The following is a 22,640-nucleotide window of genomic DNA, read 5'->3' as shown; positions in this document are numbered from 1 at the left end:
ATTGATCCTCATGTAGGGTTTCTGGGCAGACTAACCAGGCCCTTTTTGTTTCTATGGGGTAGGCAGAATTCTGCATTGTGGCTCTAGAATTCCCTATCAAGAGGGATTGTGGAGCAGGAGACTGAGGATGGAATTATAAACCCAAGCTAGGGTTACATTCTGTATCAAGCGAAAGGCACTTCCAGTGTGCAGCGGTTGAATCGAGTATTCAGCACCTGAGTAAGGGTGGATGTCAGATATTTGCACATGCTAGAGTTTGTGTCTATTATGACCCACAAATGGAGGGGTGGCGTCAAGATGCCATGGAGGATTTCCCAGGCTGGGGCTTGTGAGATGCTCCAAACAGCAATGTTTCCTTCTACTGGACAGGGGCAGTCTGGTTTCTTTCCTCCAGGGTCCCACATGTGAAAAGAATGGGTAGAATAGCTCTCCAGCATGGATGCCTGGAAAGCACACCTGCATTGACCATTGCAGCGGAGGAACATTGCAGGTTCATTCTGGTGGCTTTGAGGCGAAGTACCAAGGACTGGATTAGATATGGAATCTCATGAAGATAGGTCACAATGCTGGTTTGTTACCTGGGAGATCTAAGAATGTACTGGTGGCTAAGGGGCTGTGCAGGATTCATCTACTCCGAGGATTTGACACAGGTCCAAGAGCCCAGATTCCATCTGGCGACAGGAGATGTTCTGTTGTGTGGCTCAGGACCATATGTTGTATCATAAATTGGTATTCCAGAACAGGCCTCTGTGGACAGATGCCTGAAAACCTAATCTAGGGTTCCAATGAATTCCTAGGGGCATGTCAGGTTCAATCTTCTGACTCAGGACCATTGACTCTGGTGTCTGCCTGGATGCAGGTGATCAGGGTATTTCAGACTGCGCATTTGCATCCAGAGTGGCATCCGATATTGTGGTGAGATCATGGTCCTTGCAGTTTTCTCCTTATCTGGAGGGTTTTTGCAACTTTGACAGGCACAGTTTCCATGGGAATGGCAGGCCCAGTCCTTTGGTGTGGCTCCAGAGAACCCATCCTGGAGAGCATGTGAGCTAAGGTTTTGGGAGAAAAGTCTGCAAACACAAACTCAGGTTAGGGTTAGCAGCATGGTGATCGCAGGCCCAATGCATAGACCTGGAAGGCAGCAAGTCTGGAACTGTAAATCAGGTGAATCGAAGGCAGTAGCACAGGCAATTGTATCTGGATTTAATTTCCAGGATGGCCTTGGAATGCAGGTGTGGTCTCATGGGTGCATGGTAGATTTTTCCTCTCAAGGATCCTGCCGGGTCCCAATAGTTTGGTGGCTTTCTCAGGGAAAGAAATAGTGTTGATTTCCATCTTAGGGGTGCCCTAGGACACCAGAGATAGAGACAGGATTCTCTGCTAGGATTCCAGAGACAGGCTTTGGGTCTGGGTGTATGGAAAATTCCACCAAGGGTTAGGATTTGGACCTAGTGCTACAAGGCCTGCAATGCGGGTCCTGGAGGTGCAACTGAGAGCATTTGTTTGAAAGCATGCCCAAGTTGAGGGTCACAATTCCTGCTTGTGCCCAGGCAGCCCTCAGTAGTGGGTGTGGTCTCATTGCCAATGCAGCTGGATCTCATTCTGAGGGTTAGACACCCATTCCAAAGCCAGGATTCCTGTCGTGGGGAAGGAGAAGTTCTCTATTGTGCTTCAGGTTCCCCCATTGGTAGGGATTCCAGCAAAGTTTTAGGGGACAGATGCCTGAATACCATGGATGGGTAGAGATGATGTACATGGGGTATCACCGGACTCACATGCTGCATATGGGTTCCGCCCTCTTGTTGGCTGACACAAGGTCGAGGCTCAGGCTCTGTCAGCCACAGCACTAGTGACCAGGGCAAACTATAAATCAGGGTTCCCTCGTGGGCCGAGTGGATTGATCCTCATGTGCATTTTCTAGGCAGACTCATCAGGTCCTTCTTCTTTCTATGGGGAAGGCAGAATGCTGTGTTGTGGCTCCAGAATTCCCTATCAAGAGGGCTTGCAGACCAGTCACGTGAGGAAGGATTTGTAATCCGAAGCTAGGGGTATATTCAGTGCCAATCTAAAGGCAGTTTCAGTGTGCAGCGGCTGATTCCAATATCAGCACCTGAGTATGGGCAGATATCAGATGTTTGCTCATGCTGGAGTTTTTGTCTATGATGACTGACAAATGGAGGGGTACCGTCAAGAGGCCATGGAGGATTTCCCAGGCTGGGGCTTGTGAGATGCTCCAAACATCAAAGTTTATTTCTACTGGACAGGAGGAGTCTGGTTTGTTTGCTCAGGTTTCTCCATGTGGAAAGTTTGTGTAGCAGAGCACTCCCGCATGGATGCCTAGAAAGCACACGTCCATTGACCAATGCAGCAGAGGAACATGGCAGGTTCGTTCTGGTGGCTCTGAGAAGAAGTATCAAGGCCTTGAGTTAACATGGAGTCTCATGAAGATGGGTCACAATGCTGGTTTGTTACTAGGGAGATCATAGAATGTGCTGGGTGCTAAGGAGCTGTGTAGGATTTATCTACCCAGATGGTATGACACAGGTCCACAAGCACGGAATCCTTTGGGTCTAGGAGATGTTCTGTTCTGTGGCTCAGGGACCACATGTTGTATCATAAGTTGGTATTCCAGAAAAGGCCTCTGAAGACAGATACCTGAAAATCTAATCTAGTGTGCCAATGAAGTCCTCGGGGCATTTCAGGTTCAATATTCTTACTCAGGATTATTAACTTGGGTGTCTGTCTTGTTGGAGGTGATCAGGGTTTTCAGACTGCGAATTTGAGTCCAGAGTGGCCTCCAATATTGAGGGGGTGCTCAGGGGCCTTGCAGGTTTCTCCTAATCTAGAGATTTTGGGCAACAGTGACGGGCATAGTTTCCTTGAGGAAGGCAGGCATACTCCTTAGATGTGGCTCCAGATACCAACCTGGAGGGCATGTGAGCCATGGTTTTGGGAGGGAAATCTGCAAACACAAACTCGGGTTAGGGTTAGTGGCGAGGTGATCCCAGGCCCAATGCATAGACATGGAAATCAACTCGTCAGGAATTGTAAATTGGATGACTCGAAAGGGGTAGCACAGGCTTTTGTATCTGCATTGTGTGTCCAGGATGGCCATGGAATGCAGGTGTGGTCTAATGGGTCCATGGAAGTTTTTCCTCTCTAAGTTACTTGGTGGCTCCCAATAGTTTGGTGGCTTTCTCAGGGAAGGGAAGAGTGCTGTTTTCCATCTTGGAGGTCCCCCAAAATAGGGAATTCCAGAGACTGGTTCTGGGTCTGGGCCTCTGGTTAATCCCACTAAGTGCTAGGATTTGGGTCAAGAGGCATACCTGGCCTGCAATGCGGGATACTTTTGGGTCAACTGAGAGGGCTTGTTTGAAAGCATGCTTAGGCTGAGGTTCACATTGCCTGCTTGTGACCAAGGTGGCCCACATGAGTGGGAGTAATCTCCTTGGCCATGCAGCCAGCGTCCACTTTGAGATTGGACACCCATCCCAACAGCCAGGATTCCTGCCATGGGGAAGGAGTTCTCTATTTTGCTTCAGGTTCCCCCATTGGAAAGGATTACAGCAAATTTCTAGGGACAGATGCCTGAATACCAAGGATGGGTAGAGGTGAAAGACTTGGGCCATGGCCGGTCTCACATGCTGGATATGGCCACCGATCTCTGGGTGGTTGACACAAGCTCTTTGCTCAGGCTCTCTCAGACACAACACTAGTACACAAGGAAGCCTGTAAATTGGTGTCCCCTTGAGCACAGAGCAAATTGATCGTCATGTGGAGTTTCTGGACAGACTCACCAGGCCCTTTTTCTTTCTATTGTGAATACAGAATGCTGCGTTGTGACTCCAGAATTCCCTATCAATAGGGCTTGAGGACCAGGAGACTGAGGATGGAATTGTAAACCCAAGCTATAGTTAAATTCAATGTCAAGTGAAAGGCACTTCCAGTGTGCAGTGGTTGAATCAAATATCCAGCACTTGAGTAAGGGCGGATGTCAGGTGTTTGTTCATGCTGGAGTTTTTGTCTATGATGAGCAATAAATGGAGGGGTTGTGTCAAGAGACCATGGAGGATTTCCCAGGCTGGAGTTTGTGAGATGCTCTAAACAGCAAGGTTTCCTTCTACTGGACAGGGGCAGTCTGGTTTGTTTTCTCCAGGTTTCCCCATATGGAAAGATTGGATAGCATAGCTCTCCCCCATCGATGCCTGGAAAGCACACCTCCTTAAACTATTGTAGCAGAGGAACATGGCAAGTTCATTCTGGTGACTCTGAGGCTAAGAACCAAGGACTGGATTGGACATGGAACCCCATGAAGATGGGTCAAAATATTGGTTTGTTACCAGGGAGATCTTAGAATCTTCTGGTGGTTAAGGGGCCATGAAGGATTCATCTAGCCTGAGGATTTGACACAGGTCCAAGAGCCCGGATTCCGTTTGAGGACAGGAGATGTTCTGTTGTGAGGCTCAGCCACCATATGCTGTATCATAAGTTGGTATTCCAGAACAGGCCTCTGAGGACAGAAGCCTGAAAACCTAATCTAAGGTTCGAATGAGGTCCTAGGGGAATGTCAGGTTCAATCTTCTGACTCAGGACCACTGACTCTGTTGCCTGACTGGATGCAGGTGATCAGGGTGTTTCAGACTGCACATTTGCATCCAGAGTGGCGTTCATTACTAGGGTGAGCTCAGGGTCCTTGCAGGTTTCTACTTATCTGGAGGGTTTGGACAACTGTGATGTGCAGATTCCTTGGGGATTGCAGGCACAGTCCTGTGGTGTGACTCCAGAGACCCCATCCTGGAGGGCATGTACACCATGGTTTTGAGAGAGGGTTAGGGTTAGCAGCGAGGTGATCCTTGTCCCAATCCATAGGCCTGGAGGGCTGCAAGTCTGGAACTGTACATCAGGTGACTCGAACGTGGTAGCACAGGCTATTGTATCTGGATTTAATTTCCACGGTGGCCTTGGAATGCAGGTGAGGTTTCATGGGTCCATGGGAGATTTCTCCTCTCAAGGATCCTGGCGGTTCCCAATAGTTTGGTGGATTTCTCGGGGAAGGGATGAGTGCTGTTTTCTAGCTTAGGCGTGCCCCCAAACAGGGATTTCAGAGATGGGCTCTGGGTCTAAGCACTTGGAAAATCCCACCAAGGGTTAGGATTTGGGTCTAGGGCCATACCAGTCGGGATCCTTGAGGTGCGTTTGTTTGAAAGCATGCTCAAGCTGAGGGTCAAAATGACTGCTTGTGCCCAGAAGGCCATCAGGAGTGGGTGTTGCCTACTTGGCCATGCAGTCAGTTCCCATTCTGAAGGTTGAACACCCACCTGAAAGCCAGGATTCCTGCCATGGGGAAGGAGGAGATCTCTATTGTGCTTCAGGATCCCCCATTGGTAGGAATTCCAGCTAAGGTCTAGGGGACAGATGCCTGAATACCAAGGGTAGGTAGTGATGATAGCCCTGGACCATGGCCGGTCTCACATGCTCGATATAGGCCCCACCCTCTGGGCAGTCTCACTAGGTCCTTCTTTCGATGCGGAAAGCAGAATGTTGTGCTGTGGCTCCAGAATTCTTTATCAAGAGATATGGCGGACCAGTAGGGTGAGGATGAAATTATAATCCGAAGCCGGGGTTAAATTTGTGCCAAGCGAAAGGCAGTTCTAGTGTGCAGCAGCTGATTCCAATATCAGCACCTGAGTATGGACGGTTGTCAGTTGTTTGCTCAGGCTGGAGTTTGTGTCTATGATGACCAACAAATTGAGGGGTGGTGTCAAGAGGCCATGGAGGATTTTCCACCCTGGGGCTTGTGAGATGCTCCAAACATCAATATTTCTTTCTACTGGACAGGGGCTGTCTGGTTTGTTTGCTCTAGTTTCTCATGTGGAAAATTTGTGTAGCAGAGCACTGCCATATGGAGTCCAGGAAAGCACACATCCATTGACCATTGCAGCTGAGGAACATGGAAGGTTTGTTCTGGCGGCTCTGAGGCGAAGTACCAGAGACTTGAGTTGACATGGAGCCTCATGAAGATGGGTCACAATACAGGTTTGTTACCAGGGAGGTCTTAGAATGTTCTGGTGGCTAAGGGGCTGTGCAGAATTCATATATCCTGAGGTTTAGACACAGGTCCAAGAGCACGGCTTCAGTCTGGGGACAGGAGATTTTTTGTTGTGGGGCTCAGGTACCATATGCTGTATCATAAGTTGGTATGCCAGAAGAGGCCTCTGAGGACAGATGCCTGAAAAGCTAATCTAGGCTTCCAATGAGGTCCTAGGGCCATGTCAGGTTCAATTATATGACTCAGGACCATTGACTTGGGTGTCTGCCAGGATGGAGGTGATGAGGGTGTTTCAGACTGTGCATTTCCATCCAGAGCAGTCTCCAATATTGGGTGGGCTCAGGAGCCTTGCAGGTTTCTCCTAATCAGTAGGCTTTGGGCAACTCTGATGGGCCCAGTTTCCTTGGGGATGGCAGGCACAGTCCTCTGGTGTGACTCCAGGGGCCCCATCATGGAAGGCATGTGAGCCATGGCTTTGGAAAGAAATCTGCAAACACAAACTCGGGATAGGGTTAGTGACGAGGTGTTTGCAGACCCAATGCATAGACCTGGAGGACAGGATGTCAGGAATTGTAAATCAGGTGACTTGAATACAGTAGCAGAGTCTCTTGTATCTGGATTGTGTATCCATGATGGCCTCGGAATGCAGGTGTGGACTCATGGGACCATGGGAGATTTTTCTTCTCAAGTTTCCTGCGTGCTCCCAATAGTCTGGTGGCTTTCTCAGGGAAGCGAAGAGTGCTGTTTTCCATCCTAGGGGTTACCCAAAACAGGGATTCCAGTGACAGGCTCTGGGTATGGGCACATGGAAAATCCCACCAAGGTAGGATTTGGTCCTAGGGGCATACCAGGCCTGCAATGCGGGATCCTGGAGGTGCAACTGAGAGGGTTTGTTTGAAGGCATGCTCAAGTGAGGGTCACAATGGCTGCTTGTGCCCAGGGCAGCCATCATGAGTGAAAGTTGTCTTCTTGGCCATGCAACTTTGAGGTTTGGACAACCATATCAACAGCCAGGAATCCTGCCAAGGGGAAGGAGCAGTTCTCTATTGTGCTTCAGGTTCCCCCATTGGCAGGGATTCCAGCAAAGGTCTTGGGACAGATACCTGAATACCAAGGGTGGATAGAGGTGACGGGCATGGGCCCTAGTCCATCTCACATGCTGTATATGGGCTCAGATCTCTGGGTGGCTGAAACTAGGTCTTGGCTCAGGCTCTGTCAGACACAGAACTAGTGCCCAGGACAGTCTAAAAATCATGATTCCCTCGAGCGCAAAGCAGATTGATCCCCATGTGGAGTTTCTGGGCAGATTCACCAGGCCCTATTTCTTTATATTGGGAATGTGAATGTTGCTATGTGGTTCCTGAATTCCCTCTCAAGAGAGCTTGTGGACCAGGAGGCTGAGGATGGAATTGCAAACCCAAGCTATGGTTAAATTCATTGTCAAGCAAAACACAATTCCCATGTGCAGCGGTGGAAACGAAAATCCAGAACCTAAATAAGGGTGGATGTCATATGTTTGCTCACGCTGGAGTTTGTGTTTATGATGAACAACAAATGGAGGGGTTGTGTCAAGAGGCCATGGAGGATTTCTCACGCTGGTGCCTCTGAGATGTTCCAAACAGAAGTTTCCCTTCTACCAGTTAATGGCAGTCTGGTTTGCCCGCTCCAAAGTCCCACATGTGGAAATACTGGGTAGCAGAGCACTCCCACATGGATGCCTGGAAAGCACACCTCCACTGACCATTGCAGCTTAGGAACATGGCAGGTTCATTTTGGTGGCTCTGGTGCGAATTATCAAGGACTTGATGTGACATGGAGTCTCATGATGATGGGTCACAATGCTGGTTTGTTACGAGGGTGATCTTAGAATGTGCTGGTGGCTAAGGGGCCATACAGGATTCATCTACCCTGAGGGTTTGACATAGGTCCAAGAGCATGGTTTCATTCTGGGGACAGGATATATTCTGTTGTATGGCTCAGGGACCACATGTTGAATCACAAGTTGGTATTCCAGAACAGGCCTCTGAGGACAGGGGCCTGAAAACCTAATCTAGGCTTCCAATGAAGTACTAGGGGCATGTCAGTTTCAAACATATGACTCAGGCCTATTGACTTGGGTGTCTGCCTAGATGTAGGTGATCAGGGTCTTTCAGACTGCACATTTGAGTCCAGAGTGGCCTCCAAAATTGGGGTGGGCTCAAGGGCCTTGCAGATTTCTCCCATCTGGTGGGTTTGGGCAACTTTGACGGGACAATTTCCTTGGGGATAGAAGGCACAATCCTGTGGTGTGGCTACAGAGATCCCATCCTGGAGGGTATGTAAGTCATGGTTTTGGGGGAGAAGTCTGCAAACACAAATTCGGCTTAGGGTTAGTGGTGAAGTGATCACAGGCCCAATGCATAGACCTGGAGGGCAGCTCATCAGGAACCGTAAATCGGGTGACTCGAATGTGGTAGCACAGGCTTTTGTATCTGGATTGTGTGTCCAGGATGGCCTCGGAATCCAGGTGTGGACTCATGGATCCATGCGAGATTTTTCCGCTCTAAAGGTCCTGGCGGCTCCCATTGTTTGGTGGCTTTCTCGGGGAAGGGAAGAGTGCTGTTTTCCATCTTATGTGTGCCCCAAAACAAGGATTCAAGAGATAGGCTGTAAGTCATGGTGCTTGGAAAATCCTGCCAAGGCTTAGGATTTGGGCCAAGGGGCATACCAGACCTGCAATGTGGGAAACTGCTGGCACAACTGAGAGGGCTTGTTTGAAAACATGCTCAGGCTGAGGGTCACAATGCCTGTTTCTGCCCAGGGTGGCCCTCAGGAGTGGGTGTGGTATCATTGGCCATGCAGCTGGCTCCCTCTTTGAGGGTTGGATCCCATCGCAATAGCCTGGTTACCTGCCATGGGAAGGAAGAGTTCTCTATTGTGCTTCACGATCCCCCATTGGCAGGGATTCCAGCAAGTCTGGGGACAGGTGCCTGAACACCAAGGATCGCTAGAGATGACAGAGATTTTTTTCTCTGAAGGATCTTGGCGGCTCCCCATAGTTTGATGGCATTTTTGGGGAGGGGAAGAATGCACTTTTCCATCTTAGGGGTGCCCCAAAACAGGGATTCTAGAGATGGGCTATGGGTCTGTGTGTCTGGAAAAGCCCACCTAGTGTTAGGATTTGGGCCTAGGGGTGTAACGGAACTGCAATGCAGGATCCTGGTGGTGTAATTGAGAGGACTTGTTTGAAAGCATGAAGAACAGGCTGGTGAGTCTTCCCAGAAACTCCCCATGAAGACCAATCTACTCGGCCCTCGAGTGAACCAAGATTTATACTTTGCCTGGCTACTAGTGATGTGTCTGACAGTGCCTGAGCCCTTATGTCATGTCAGCGAACCACAGTGCGGGGTTCATATCCATCATGTGAGACCAGCCATGGCCCAGGGCCGTCATCTCTACCCATCCTTGTTATTCATGCAACTGCCCCAGTCCTTTGCTGAAATCCCTACCAATGTGGGAACCTGAAGCACAATAGAGAACTCCTCATTCCAAATGGCAGGAATCCTTACTGTTGGGATAGGTGTCAAACCCTCAGAATGGGACCAGCTACATGGCCAAGGAGACCACGCCCACTCCTGAGGGCTCCCCCTGAACACAAGCAGGCACTGTGACCCTCAGTCTGAGCATGCTTTCAAACAAACACTCTCAGTTGCAACACCAAGATCTGGCATTGCATGACTGGTACACACCTAGGCCCAAATCCTAACACCTGGTGGGATTTTCCATGCACCCATTCCCAGAGTCCGTCACGGGAATCCCTGTTTTGGGGCACCCCTAAGATGGAAAACAGCACTCTTCACTTCCCTTAGAAAGCAACCATACTATTGGGAGCCGCCGGGATCCTTCAGAGAAAAAAATCTCCCATGGGCCCATGAGACAACACCTGCATTCCGAGACCATTGTGGATACAAAATCCAGATACAATAGCCTGTGCTACTGCCTTCGAGTCACCTGATTTACTGTTCCTGACGTGCTGCCTTCCAGGTCTATGCATTGGGCCTGCGATCACCTCACCACTAACCCTACCCTGAGTTTTTGTTTGCAGACTTCTCTCCCAAAACCATGGCTCACATGCCCTCCAGGATGGGATCTCTGGAGTCACACCACAGGACTGTGCCTGCCATCCCCAATGAAACTGTGCCCGTCACAGTTGCCCAAACCCTCCAGATTAGGATAAAATGACAAGGCCCCTGAGCCCACCCCAATATTAGAAGCCGCTCTGGACGCAAATGTGCAGTCTGAAACATCCTGATCACCTCCACCCAGGCAGACACCCAAGTCAATATTGTAACTGACATGCACCTAGGACCTCATTGGAAGCCTAGATTGGCTTTTCAGGCATCTGTCCACAGAGGCCTCTTCTGGAATACCAACTTATGATAAAACGTATGGTCTCTGAGCCCCACAACAGAACATCTCCTGTCCCCAGATAAATGCCGCGCTCAGGACTTTTGTCAAATCCTCAGGGTATATGAATCCTGCACAGCCCCTTAGCCACCAGAACATTCTAAGTTCTCCCTGGTAACAAACCAGAATTGTGACCCATTTTCATGAGACTCCATGTCAATTCATGGCCTTGGTACTTCGACCCAGAGCCACAAGAACGAACCTGCCATGTTCCTCAAATGCAATGGTCAATGCAGGTGTGCTTTCCAGGCATCAGTGCCGAAGAGTTCTGCTATCCAGACTTTCCACATGGGGGAACCTCGAGCAAACAAACCAGACTCCACTTGTCCAGTAGAAGGACACTTTGCTGTTTGGAGCATCTCATGAGCCTCATCAGGGGAAGTCCTCCATGGCCTCTTGACGCCACCCCTCCATTTGTCAGTCATCATAGACACAAATCCCAGCATGAGCAAACATCTGACATCTGCCCTTACTCAGGTGCTGGATATCTCGAATAAGGCGCTGCACATTGTAACTGCCTTCCACTTTGCCCTGAATTGAACCGTAGCTTGTGTTTAAAATGCCATCCGAACGATACTGGTCCACAAGCCCTCTTGATAGGGAATACTGGAGCCACAACGCAGCATTCTGCCTTACACATAGAAAGAAGTAGGGCCTGGTGCGTCTGGCCCAGAATCTCTACTTGAGGATAGATCTGCTCAGCCCTTGAGGGAACCCCGATTTATACGCTGCCTTGGTCACTAGTGCTGTGTGACAGAGCCTGAGACCTGACCTCGTGTCAGCGACCAAGGATGCGGGGCCCATATCCAGCCTGTGAGACCGGCCATGGATCAGGGCCATCATCTCTACCAATCCTTGGTATTCAGTCATATGTCCCCAGACCTTTCATTGAATCCCTGCCAAGGGGGGGAATCCTAAAGCACAATAGATAACTCCTTCCCCATTGCAGATTTCCTGGAAGTTGGGATGTTTATCTAACCTTCATAGTGGGAGTCAGCTGCATGTCCAATGAGACCACGCCCACTCCGGAGGGCTGCCCTGGGCACAAGAAGGTATTGTGACTCTCCGCCTGAGCATGCTTTCAAACAAACACTCTCAGTTGCACCTCCAGGACCCGCACTGCAGGCCTGGTAGGCCCCTAGGCTCAAATCTTAAATCTTGTTGGGAATTTCCAGGTGCCAAGACCAAAAACTTATCTCCGGAATCCCTGTTTTGGGGCACCCCTATGATTGAAAACAGCACTCTTCCCTTCCTCGGTTAAGGCACCACACTATTGGGAGCCTCCAGGATCATTAGAGAGGAATAATCTCCCATGGACCCATTAGACCACACTTGCATTCCGAGGCCATCCTGGACACAATATACAGACACAATAGCCAGTGCTTCTGCCTTCGAATCATCCGATTTGCTGTTCCAGACAAACTGCCCTCTAGGTCTGCCTGCAATCACCTTGCCATTAACCCGAACCCGAATTTGAGTTTGAAGACTTCTCTCCCAAAACCATGGCTCATATGCCCTCCAGGATGGGGTCTCTGAAGCCACACCACAGGACTGTGCCTGCCATTCCCAAGGAAAAAGTGTCCATCACAGTTGCACAATAATCTCCAGATTAGGAGAAACCTGCAAGGCCCCTGAGCCCAACCCAATATTGGAGGCCGCTCTGGACGCAAATGCACAGTCTAAAACACCCTAATCACCTTCATCCATGAAGACACTGAGTGAAAGGTCCTGAGTCAGAAGATTGAAACTGACATGCCCCTACGACCTCATTGGAACCCTAGATTAGGTTTACAGGCATCTAGCCTGAGAGGCCTGTTCTGGAATATCAATATGATACAACATATGGTCCCTGAGTCCCACAATAGAACATCTCCTGACCCCAGATGGAATATGTGCTCTTGGACCTGTGTCAAACCCTCAAGGTAGATGAATCCTGCACGGCCCCTTAGCCACCGGCATTTCTAAGATCTCCCTTGTAACAAACCAGCATCGTTACCCATGTTCATGAGATTCCATGTCAAAATATGTCCTTGGTACTTCACCCCAGATCCAAAGAATGAACCTGCCATGTTCCTAAGCTGCAACGGTCAGTAGAGGTGTGGTTTCCAGGCATCCATACGGGAGTGTTCTGCTACACAAACTTTCCACATGGGGGACCCTTGAGACAACAAACCAGAATGCACCTGTCAGGTAGAAAGAAATCTTGCTTTTTGGAGCATCTCACAAGCCCCAGCGTGGGAAATCCTCCATGACCTCTTGACGCCACTCCTCCATTTGTCAGTCATCATAGACATAAACCCCAGCATGAGCAAACATCTGACATCCGCCCTTACTCAGGTGCTGGATTTTTGATTCAATCGCTGCACACTGGAACTGCCTTTCGCTTGACTGAATTTAACCATAGCTTGGGTTTAAAATTCCATCCTCAACCTCCTAGTCAGCAAGCCCTCTTGAGAGGGAATTCTGGAGCCACAACCCAACATTCTGCCTTCCCCATAAAGAAGAAGTGCCAGGTGAGTCTTCCCAGAAATTCCACATGAGGATGGATCAGCTCGGCGCTCCATGGAACCCCGATTTATAGGCGGCTCTGGGCACTAGTGCTGTGTCTGACACAGCCTGAGCCAAGACCTAGTGCCAGCCACCCAGAGATCGGGGCTCATATCCAGCATGTGTGACCGGCTATGGCCCAAGTCCGTCATCTCTTCCTATCCTTGGTATCCATGCATCTGTCCCTATAGCTTTGCTGGAATCCCTGCCAATGGGGGAACCTGAAGTACAATAGAGAACTCCACCTTTCCCATGGCAGGAATCCTGGATGTTGGGATGGGTGTTCAAACCTCAATGTGGGAGCCAGCTGCATGGCCAAGGAGACCAAGCCCACTCATGAGGGTCACCCCGGCACAAGCAGGCATTGTGACCCTCAGCCTGAGCATGCTTTCAAACAAATGTTCTCAGTTGCACCACCAGGATCCCGCATTGCAGGTCTGGTACACACCTAATCCCAAATCCTAAACCTTGGTGCGATTTTCCAATAGCCCAGACACAGAGCCCATCTCTGGAATCCCTATTTTGGGGCACACTTAAGATGGAAAACTTCACTTTTCCCTTCCCTGTGAAAGCCACCAAACTATTGTTAGCCACCACGGTCCTTGAGAGGAAAAATCTGCCATGGACCCATGAGACCACACCTGCATTCCGAGACCATCCTGGACATACAATCCAGATACAAATCATGTGCTACCACCTTCGAGTCATCTGATTTACAGTTCCTGACGAGCTGCCTTCCAGGTCTATGCATTGGGCCTGCCATCACCTCGCCATTAACCCTAACCCGAGTTTGTGTTTGCAGACTTCTCTCCTAAAACCATGGCTCACGTGACCTCCAGGTTCTGGTATCTGAAGCCACACCACAGGACTGTGCCTGCAATCCTCAAGGAAACTGTGCCCATCACTTTTGCCCAATACCTCTAGATTAGGAGAAACCTGAAAGGCCCCTGAGACCAGCCCAATAATGGAGGCCACTCTGGATGCAAATACACAGTCTGAAACACCCTGATCACCTCCATTCAGGCAGACACCCAAGCCAATGGTCCTGAGTCAGAAGATTGAAACTGACATGGTCCTAGGACCTCATTGGAAGCCTAGATTAGCTTTTCAGGTATCTGTACTCAGAGGCATGTTCTGGAATACCAACTTATGATACAACATATAGTCCCTGATCCCCACAACAGAAAATCTCCTGTCCCCAGAAGGAAACGGTGCTCTTGGACCTGTGTCCAACTTTCAGGTTAGATGAATCCTGCATAGCCCATTAGACCCAGCACATTCTATGATCTCCCTGGTAGCAAACCAGCATTGTGACCCATATTTATGAGACTCCATATCAACTCAAGGTGTTGGTACTTTGCAAAGAGCCACGAAACGAACCTGCCATATTCCTCAGCTAAAATGATCAATGAATGTGTGCTTTCCAGGCATCCATGAGGTAGTTCTCTGCTGCCCAAAAATTCCACATGGGGCACCCTAGAGCAAACAAACCAGACTGCCCCTATCAGGTAGAAGGAAACCTTGCTGTTTGGAGCATCTCACAAGCCCCAGCGTTGGAAGTCCACCATATTCTCTTGACACCACCCCTCCATTTGGCGGTCATCATAGACACAAATTCCAGCAAAGCAAACATCTGACGTCTGCCCTTACTCAGGTGCTGGATATTCGAATCAGTCGCTGCACACTGGAAATGCCTTTCACTTGACACTGTATTCATGCATAGATTGGGTTTACAATTCCCTCCTCACCCTACTGGTCCACAAGCCTCTTTATAGGGAATTCTGGAGCCAAAATGAAACATTCTGCCTTCCCCATAGAAAGAAGAAGGTCCTTGTGAGTCTGCCCAGAAACTCCCCATGAAGATCAATCTACTCGGCCCTCAAGGGAACCCCGATTTATACCTTGCCCTGGCCACTAACGCTGTGTCTGACAGAGCCTGAGCCACGACTTCGTGTCAGCCACCCAGAGTGTGGGGCCCTCATTCAGCATGTGAGACCGGCCATGGCACATATCCTTCTTCTCTACCCATACTTGGTATTCAGGCAATTATCCCAGACCTTTGTTGGTATCCCTACCAGTGGAGGAACCTGAGGCACAATTGAGAATTCCTCCTATACCATGGCAGGAAGCCTGGCTGTTGTGCTCGGTGCCCAACCCTCAGAATGGGAACAAGCTGCATGGCCAATGAGACAATGCCCACTCCTGAGGGCCACACTGGGCAAAAGCAGGCATTGTGTCCTTCAACTTTAGCATGCTTTCAAACAAACGCTCTCAGTTGCATCTCTGGGATCCCACATTACAGGCCTGGTATGCCCCTAGGACCATTCCTAACACTTGGTGGGATTTTGCATGCCATCATACCCAGAGCCCGTCTCTGGAATCTCTGTTTTGGAGCACCCCTATGATGGAAAACAGCACTCTTCCCTTCCCTGAGAAAGGTTCCAAACTATTGGGAGCCAACAGGATGCTTAGAGAGGAAAAATCTCTCATGGACCCATGAGACCACACCTGCATTCCGAGGCCATCCTCGACACACAATCCAGATACAAAAGCCGGTGCTACAGCCTTCACATCACCTGATTTACAGTTCCAGACAAGCTGCCCTACAGACCTATGCATTGGGCCTGTGATCACCTCGCCATTATCCCTAACCCCAGTTTATGTTTGAAGACTTCTCTCCCAAAACCATGGCTCACATGCCTTCCAGTTTGGAGTCTCTGGAGCACACCACAGGAAAGTTCCTGCCATCCCCAAGGAAACTGTGTCTGTCAAAGTTGCCCAAACCCTACAGATTAGGAGAAACCTGCAATTCCCCTGAGCCCAGTCCAATATTGGAGGCTGCTCTGGATGCAAATGCGCAGTCTGAAACACCCTGATTACCTCCATCCAGGCAGACACCAATATCAATGGTCCTGAGTCAGATGACTGAAACTGACATGCCCGTAGGACTTCATTGGAAGCCTATATTAGCTTTTCAGGCATTTCGCCTCAGAGGTCTATTCTGTAATACCAATATGATACAACATATGGTCCTGAGCCCCACAATAGAATATCTCCTGTCCCCATATGGAATCCGTGTTCTTTGACTCGTGTCAACCCTCAGGGTATATGAATTCTGCACAACCCCTTAGCCACCAGAACATTCTAGGATCTCCCTGGTAACAAACCAGCATTGTGACCCATCTTCATGAGATTCCATGTCAAATCAAGGCCTTGGTACTTCGCATTATTGCCAATAGAACGAACCTGCCATGTTCCTCTGCTGCAATGGTCAATGGAGGTGTGCTTTCCAGGCATCCATATGGGAGTGCTCTGCTACACAAACTTTCCTCATGGGAAAACCTGGAGAAAAGAAACCAGAATCCCCCTGTCTGGTTGAAGGAAACCTTGCTGTTTGGAGCATCTCATAAGCCCCAGCGTGGGAAATCCTCCATGAACTCTTGATGCCACTCTCCATTTGTTGGTCATCATAGACACAAACTCTTGTGTGAGTGAACAGCTGACATCCGCACTTACTCAGGTGTTGGATATATCCAATCAGCCGCTGCACACTGGAACTGCCTTTGGCTTGGTAATGACTTTAACAGTTGTGTATGTTTACCATTCTATCTTCACCCTACTGGTCCACAAGCCCTCTTGATAGGGAATTCTGGATCAACAACGCAGCATTCTGCCTGCTCCAAGAAAGAAGAACTGCCTGGTGAGTCTGCCCAGAACCCCCACATGAGGATCCACCTGCAGGGCCCTCGACGACACCCTAATATCTTAGGCCACCATGGGAACTAAGGCTCTCTCTGACAAAGCCTGAGCCAGGAACTCCACTCAGCCACTCAGACAGTGGTCCCCATTTCCTGTAGGTGGGAGTTGTTGTGGCCCAAAGCTGTCATCTCTACTCAACGTGGATAATCAAGATTCTGTGCCTTGTCCGTATCTCAGATCCCTGGCTATGGGGTACCTGAAGCACAAGTGTACTCCTCTTTTCTTATGGCAGGAAATCTGGCTGTTAGGATGGGTGTCCAACCTTCAGAGTGAAAACTAGTTGCATGGACATGAGACCAAGGCCACACATGGGAGCCGCCCTGGGCACAAACAGGCATTGAGACTGACAGCGTGAACCTGATTCCAAACAAACCCCCACAGTAGCTGGACCAGGAGCCCTCAGAGTGGGACATCCAGACCCCTAGGGGCAAATCCTCACCCTCGTTGGTGTTTTTCAGTAGCCTAGAGCCAGAAACTGTCCCTGGAATCCCTCTAGGGGTCCATTGAGACGGAAAACAGCAGTCTTACCTTCCCGCAGAGACAGAAAATTCTTGGGAGATGGACAAAATCTCCAGAGATGAAGAATGTTCTATGGCCCCATGAAGCCACCCCTAAATTTTGCGACCATTCTGGACACACAATACAGACAGAAAAGTCTGCCCAACTGCCTCCATGACACCTTAATTTCACTACACAATAAGAAGCCCTCAGAGCCTGCAGATCAGGGATGTGATCACCTCGTGCCTCACCCTAATCCTAGTTCAGGTTTGCAGATTTCGGTCTCCAAAACCCTGTCGCACAAGCCCTCTATGATGGGGCCTCTGGAACCACACCAGACGACTGTGCCTACCCGCCCAAAGGAAACTCTTCCCTTCACTGTTGTCCAAACCCTGAAGCTTAGGAGCAAATGGCCAAGCCCCTGATCCCACCTCAATTTCCAAGAAGGGTCTGGACCCAAGTGTACATTGTGACACACAGTGAACACCTGCCTCAAAACAAACATCTAAGTCAAAGGCCCTGAGTCAGAAGATGGAACATGACATGCCCCTAGGACTTCACTGATGCTATAGCTTATGTTTTCAGGCACCTGTCCCGAGAGGACTGTTCCCCCATACTATCTTATATTCCAACATGTCCTGAGCCACACAGCAGACCCCTCCTGTCCCAGAAGGGTACCTTGCTCTTGGTAGTTGTGTCCAAGACTCAGTGTATTCGAATCCTGCATTGCCCCTGACCATCCCAACATTCCAGTGTCTCCCTGGATACAAACCAGCATCGTGATCGAATAGCATCAAACTCCATGTCAACTCAGCCCCCTTGGAACTTCGCCCCAGAGCCACCAGATTAAACCTTCCATGTTCCTGAGCTGCAATGGTCAATGGAGTAGTGGTTTCCAGGCTTCCATGAGGGAGAGCTCTTACCAAGCTTTCCATACGGGAGACCCTGGAGCAAACAAACCAGACTCCCCCTGTCCAGTAGAATGAAACCTTACTGTTTAGAGCATCTCACAAGCAGCAGAGTGGGAAATCCTCCATGGCTTCTTGACGCAAACCCACCATTTGTCTGTCATCCTAGACACAAACACCAGTGTGAGCAAATATCCGACATCCGCCCTTATTCAGGGACTGGATGTCTCGAATCAGCTGCTGCACACTGGAAGTGCCTTCCACTTGTCACTGAATTGAATCGTAGCTTGTATTTTTAATTCCATCCTCACCTTCCTGATCCCCAAGCCCTCTTTATAGGGAATTTTGTAGCCACAACGCAGCATTCTGCCTTCCCCATAGAAAGAAGAAGTGCCTGGTGAGTCAGCCCAGAAACCCCACATTAAGATCCACCTGCATGGCCCTCGATGGCACCCTATTATCTTAGGCCACCATGGGCTCTCAGGTTCTGTCTGACAGAGCCAGAGACACGACCTCCAGGCAACCACGTACAGTGGGTCCCATATCCTGCAGGTGGGACCTGCCGTGGCCGTAAGCCATCATCTCTATTCAACCTAGGTATTCAGTCAGCTTTCCCAAACTGTAGCTCAAATCCCTGCCTATGGGGGAACCTGAAGCACAGGAGTATCCTTATTCCCGATGGCAGGAAACCTGGTTGTTGAGATGGTCACTAAGACTCTGTCTGACACAGCCTGAGGCACGACCTAGAATCAGCCATGCAGATAGTGGGCCCCATATCCTGCAGTTTGGACTTGTTGTGGCCCAAAGCCGTCATCTCTACTCAACCTGGATATTCAAACATCTTTCCCGGATTGTATCTCAAATCCCTGACTACTGAGGAACATGAAGCACAAGAGTACTTCTCCTTCCCGAAGGCAGGAAGCCTGGCTTTTGAGATAGGTGTCCAACCCACAGAGTGGGAACCAGCTGCATGGCCCATAGGAACACAGCCACTCTGGGAACAAACTTGCATTGTTACCCTCAGCATGAGTCTGCTTTCAAACAAAACTCTTTGGTAGCTGGACCAGGAGCCCCCAGAGCGCACCTACCACCCTAGGTCCAAACACTCACCCTCATAGGTGTTTTCCAGGCGCACACCCATAAACTGTCTCTGGAATCCCTCTTTTGGGGGTTCCCTGAGACAGAAAACAGTAGTGTTCTCTTCTCCCAAAGACAAAAGAACTCTTGGGAACTGAGCAAAATACCCAGAGCCAAAGTATCTCCCATGGCCCCATGAAGCCACTGGTACATTTTGCAAAAGTCCGGGACAAAGAAAGCAGACAGAAAAGCCTGCACTACTGCCTCCATGATACCTTAACTTCACTACACTATGAGCCTCCCACAGGGCCTACAGATCTGGCCTGTGATCACCTCAACTCTCAACCTAACCTTAGATTGTGTTTGCATATTTCTGTCCCAAAGCACTGGCCCACATGTCCATCAGGATGGGGCTTCTGGAGCCACACCAGATGACTGTGCCTACGCACCCGAAGGAAAATCTGCCCTTCACTGTTGACCAAACCCTGGAAATTAGGAGCAAAGTACAAAGCCCGTGAGCCCACCTCAATTCCGATGAAAACTTTGGGCCCAAAGGTGCATTCTGACACACAATGAGCCCCTGCCTCCAGGCAGACATCCAAGTCAAAGGTCCTGAGTCAGGAGATTGAACCTGACATGCCTCTAGGACTTTATCAATACCGTAGCTTATATTTTCTAGTGCCTGTCCCCAGAGGCCTTTTCTTCAATAGCAACTTTTATTCCAACATGTGGTCCCTGAGCCACACAACAGAACCCCTTCTGTCCCCAGAAGGATACATTGCTCTTGGTAGCTGTGTCCAAGACTCAGTGTAAGAGAATCCTGCATGACCCCTGACCACCCCAACATTCTAACGTCTCCCTGGATACAAACCAGCATTGTGAACCAACAGCATGAAACTCCATGTCAACACCGGCGACTTTGATCTTCTCCCCAGCATCACCTGTGCAAAACTGCCGTTTCCTCATCTGTAATGAACACTGTAGGTGGGATTTCCAGGCATCCATACAGGAGTGCTCTGCTCCTCAAACTTTCCACATGGGGGACCCTGGAGCATATAAACGAGACTCCACCAGTCCATTAGAAGAAAACCTTGCTGTTTGGAGCAGCTCACAAGCCCCAGGGTGGAAAATCCTCCATGGCTTCATGATTCCTCCCCTCCATTTGTCGGTCATCATAGACACAAACTCCAGTGTGAGCAAACATCTGACATCCGCCTTTTCTCAGGTGCTGGATGTCTCGAATCAGACGCTGCACACTGGAAGTGCCTTCCACTTGGCACTCAATTTAACCACAGCTTGTGTTAACAATTCCATCCTCACCCTCCTGGTCCCCCAGACCTCTTGATAGGGAATTCTGGAGAAACAATGCAACATTCTGCCTCCCCCATAGAAAGAAGAAGTGCCTGTTGAGTCTGTCCAGAAACCCCACATGAGGAACCACCTGCATGGCCCTCGACAACACCTTAATATCATAGGCCACCATGGACATTAAGACTCTGTCTCACACAGTTGGATTCACGACCTCCAGGCAGCCACGCAGAAAGTGAGCCCCATATCCTTCAGGTGGACCTGCCATGGCCCGAAGCCATCATCTCTACACAACCTGGATATTCAGACATCTGTCCCCAGACCGTAGCTCAAATCCCTGCCTATGGGGGAACATGAAACACAGGATTATTCCTCCTTTCCGATGGCAGGAAACCTGGCTGTTTAGATGGCTGTCTTACCCTCTGAGTGGGAACCAGCTGCATGGCCCATGAGACCAGGGTCACTCACGGGAGACACCCTGGGCACAAACAGGCATTGTGACCCTCAGCGTGATCCTCCTTTTGAACAAACACCATTGGTAGCTAAACCAGGAATCCACCCAGTGGGCTGGCCATGTCCCTAGGGCCAAATCCACACCCTTGTTTGTGCTTTCCAGGCGCCCAGACCCAGAACCTGTCTCTCAAATCCCTCTTTCGGGGGTCCCTTGAGACGGAAAACAGCAGCCTTCCCTTCTCCAAGAGACACCAAACACTGGGAGCTGGGCCGAATCCCCAAAGATGAAGAATCTCCCATGGCCTCATGAAACCACCCCTACCTTTTGCAACCATCCTGGACACACAATCCCGACAGAAAAGCCTGCGCTACTGCCTCCCTGACACCTTAATTTCAGTACACTATGAGCTGCACTCAGGGCCTGCTGATTTTTCTTGTGAACACCTCGGCCCTCACTCTAATGCTAGTTTGCCTTTGCAATTTCTGTTCCCAAAGTCCTGACCCACATGCCCTCCAGAATGGGGCCTCTGGTCCCACACCAGACGAGTGTGCCTACACTCCTGAAGGAAACTGCCTTTCACTGTTGCCCAAACCCTGAAGATTAGGAGCAAAGTACAGAGCCTCTGAGCCCACCTCATTTTTGAAGAATGATCTGGGCCTAAATATGCATTCTGACACACAATGAGCTCCTGCCTCCAGGCAGACATCTAAATCCAAGGCCCTGAGTCAGAAGTTTGATCCTGCCATGACTATAGGCCTTCATCAATACCCTAGTTTAGATTAGTTTAGATGTTTAGGCGCCTGTCCTCAGAGGCTTGTTATCCAATACCAACTTATATTCCAAGATGTGGTCCTTGAGCCACACAACAGAACCCCTGCTGTGCCCAGAAAGATACCTTTCTTTTGGTAGCTGTGTCCAGGTCTCAGTGTCGGAGAATCCTGCACGGACTCTGACCACCTCAACATTCTAACGTCTCCCTGGATACAAACCAGCATTGTGATCGAACAGCATGAATCTCCATGTCAACTCAGCCCCCTTAGAACGTCATCCCAGAGCCACCAGATAGAACCTGCCATGTTACTCAGCTGAAATGGTCAATGGAGGTGTGCTTTCCAGGCATCCATGCGGGACAGCACTGCTACCTAAACTTTCCATATGGGGGACACTGGAGCAAACAAACCAGACTCCCCTTGTCCAGTAGAAGGAAACCTTGCTGTTTGGAGCATTTCACAAGCCACAGCATGGGAAATCCTCCATGACAGCTTGACGCCACCCCACCATTGTCTGTTATCATGGACACAAACTCCAATGTGAGCAAACACCTGACATCCACCCTTACTCGGTTGCTGGATGTCTCAAATCAGTCGCTGTACACAGGAACAGCCTTCCGCTTGGCACTGAATTTAACCTTAGCTTATGTTTACAATTCCATCCTCACCCTCCTGGTCCCCAAGCCCTCTTGATAGGGAATTCAGGAGCACCAACGCAGCATTCTGCCTGCCCCATAGAAAGAAAAAGTGCCTGATGAGTCTTCCCAGAATGCACACATGAGGATCCACCTGCATGGCCCTCGACCACATCCTAATATCATAGG

This window comes from Neovison vison, chromosome 3 (assembly GCF_020171115.1).
Source record: "Neovison vison isolate M4711 chromosome 3, ASM_NN_V1, whole genome shotgun sequence".
Taxonomy (NCBI): Eukaryota; Metazoa; Chordata; class Mammalia; order Carnivora; family Mustelidae; genus Neogale; species Neogale vison.
Note: the sequence above shows the minus strand (reverse complement) of the source record.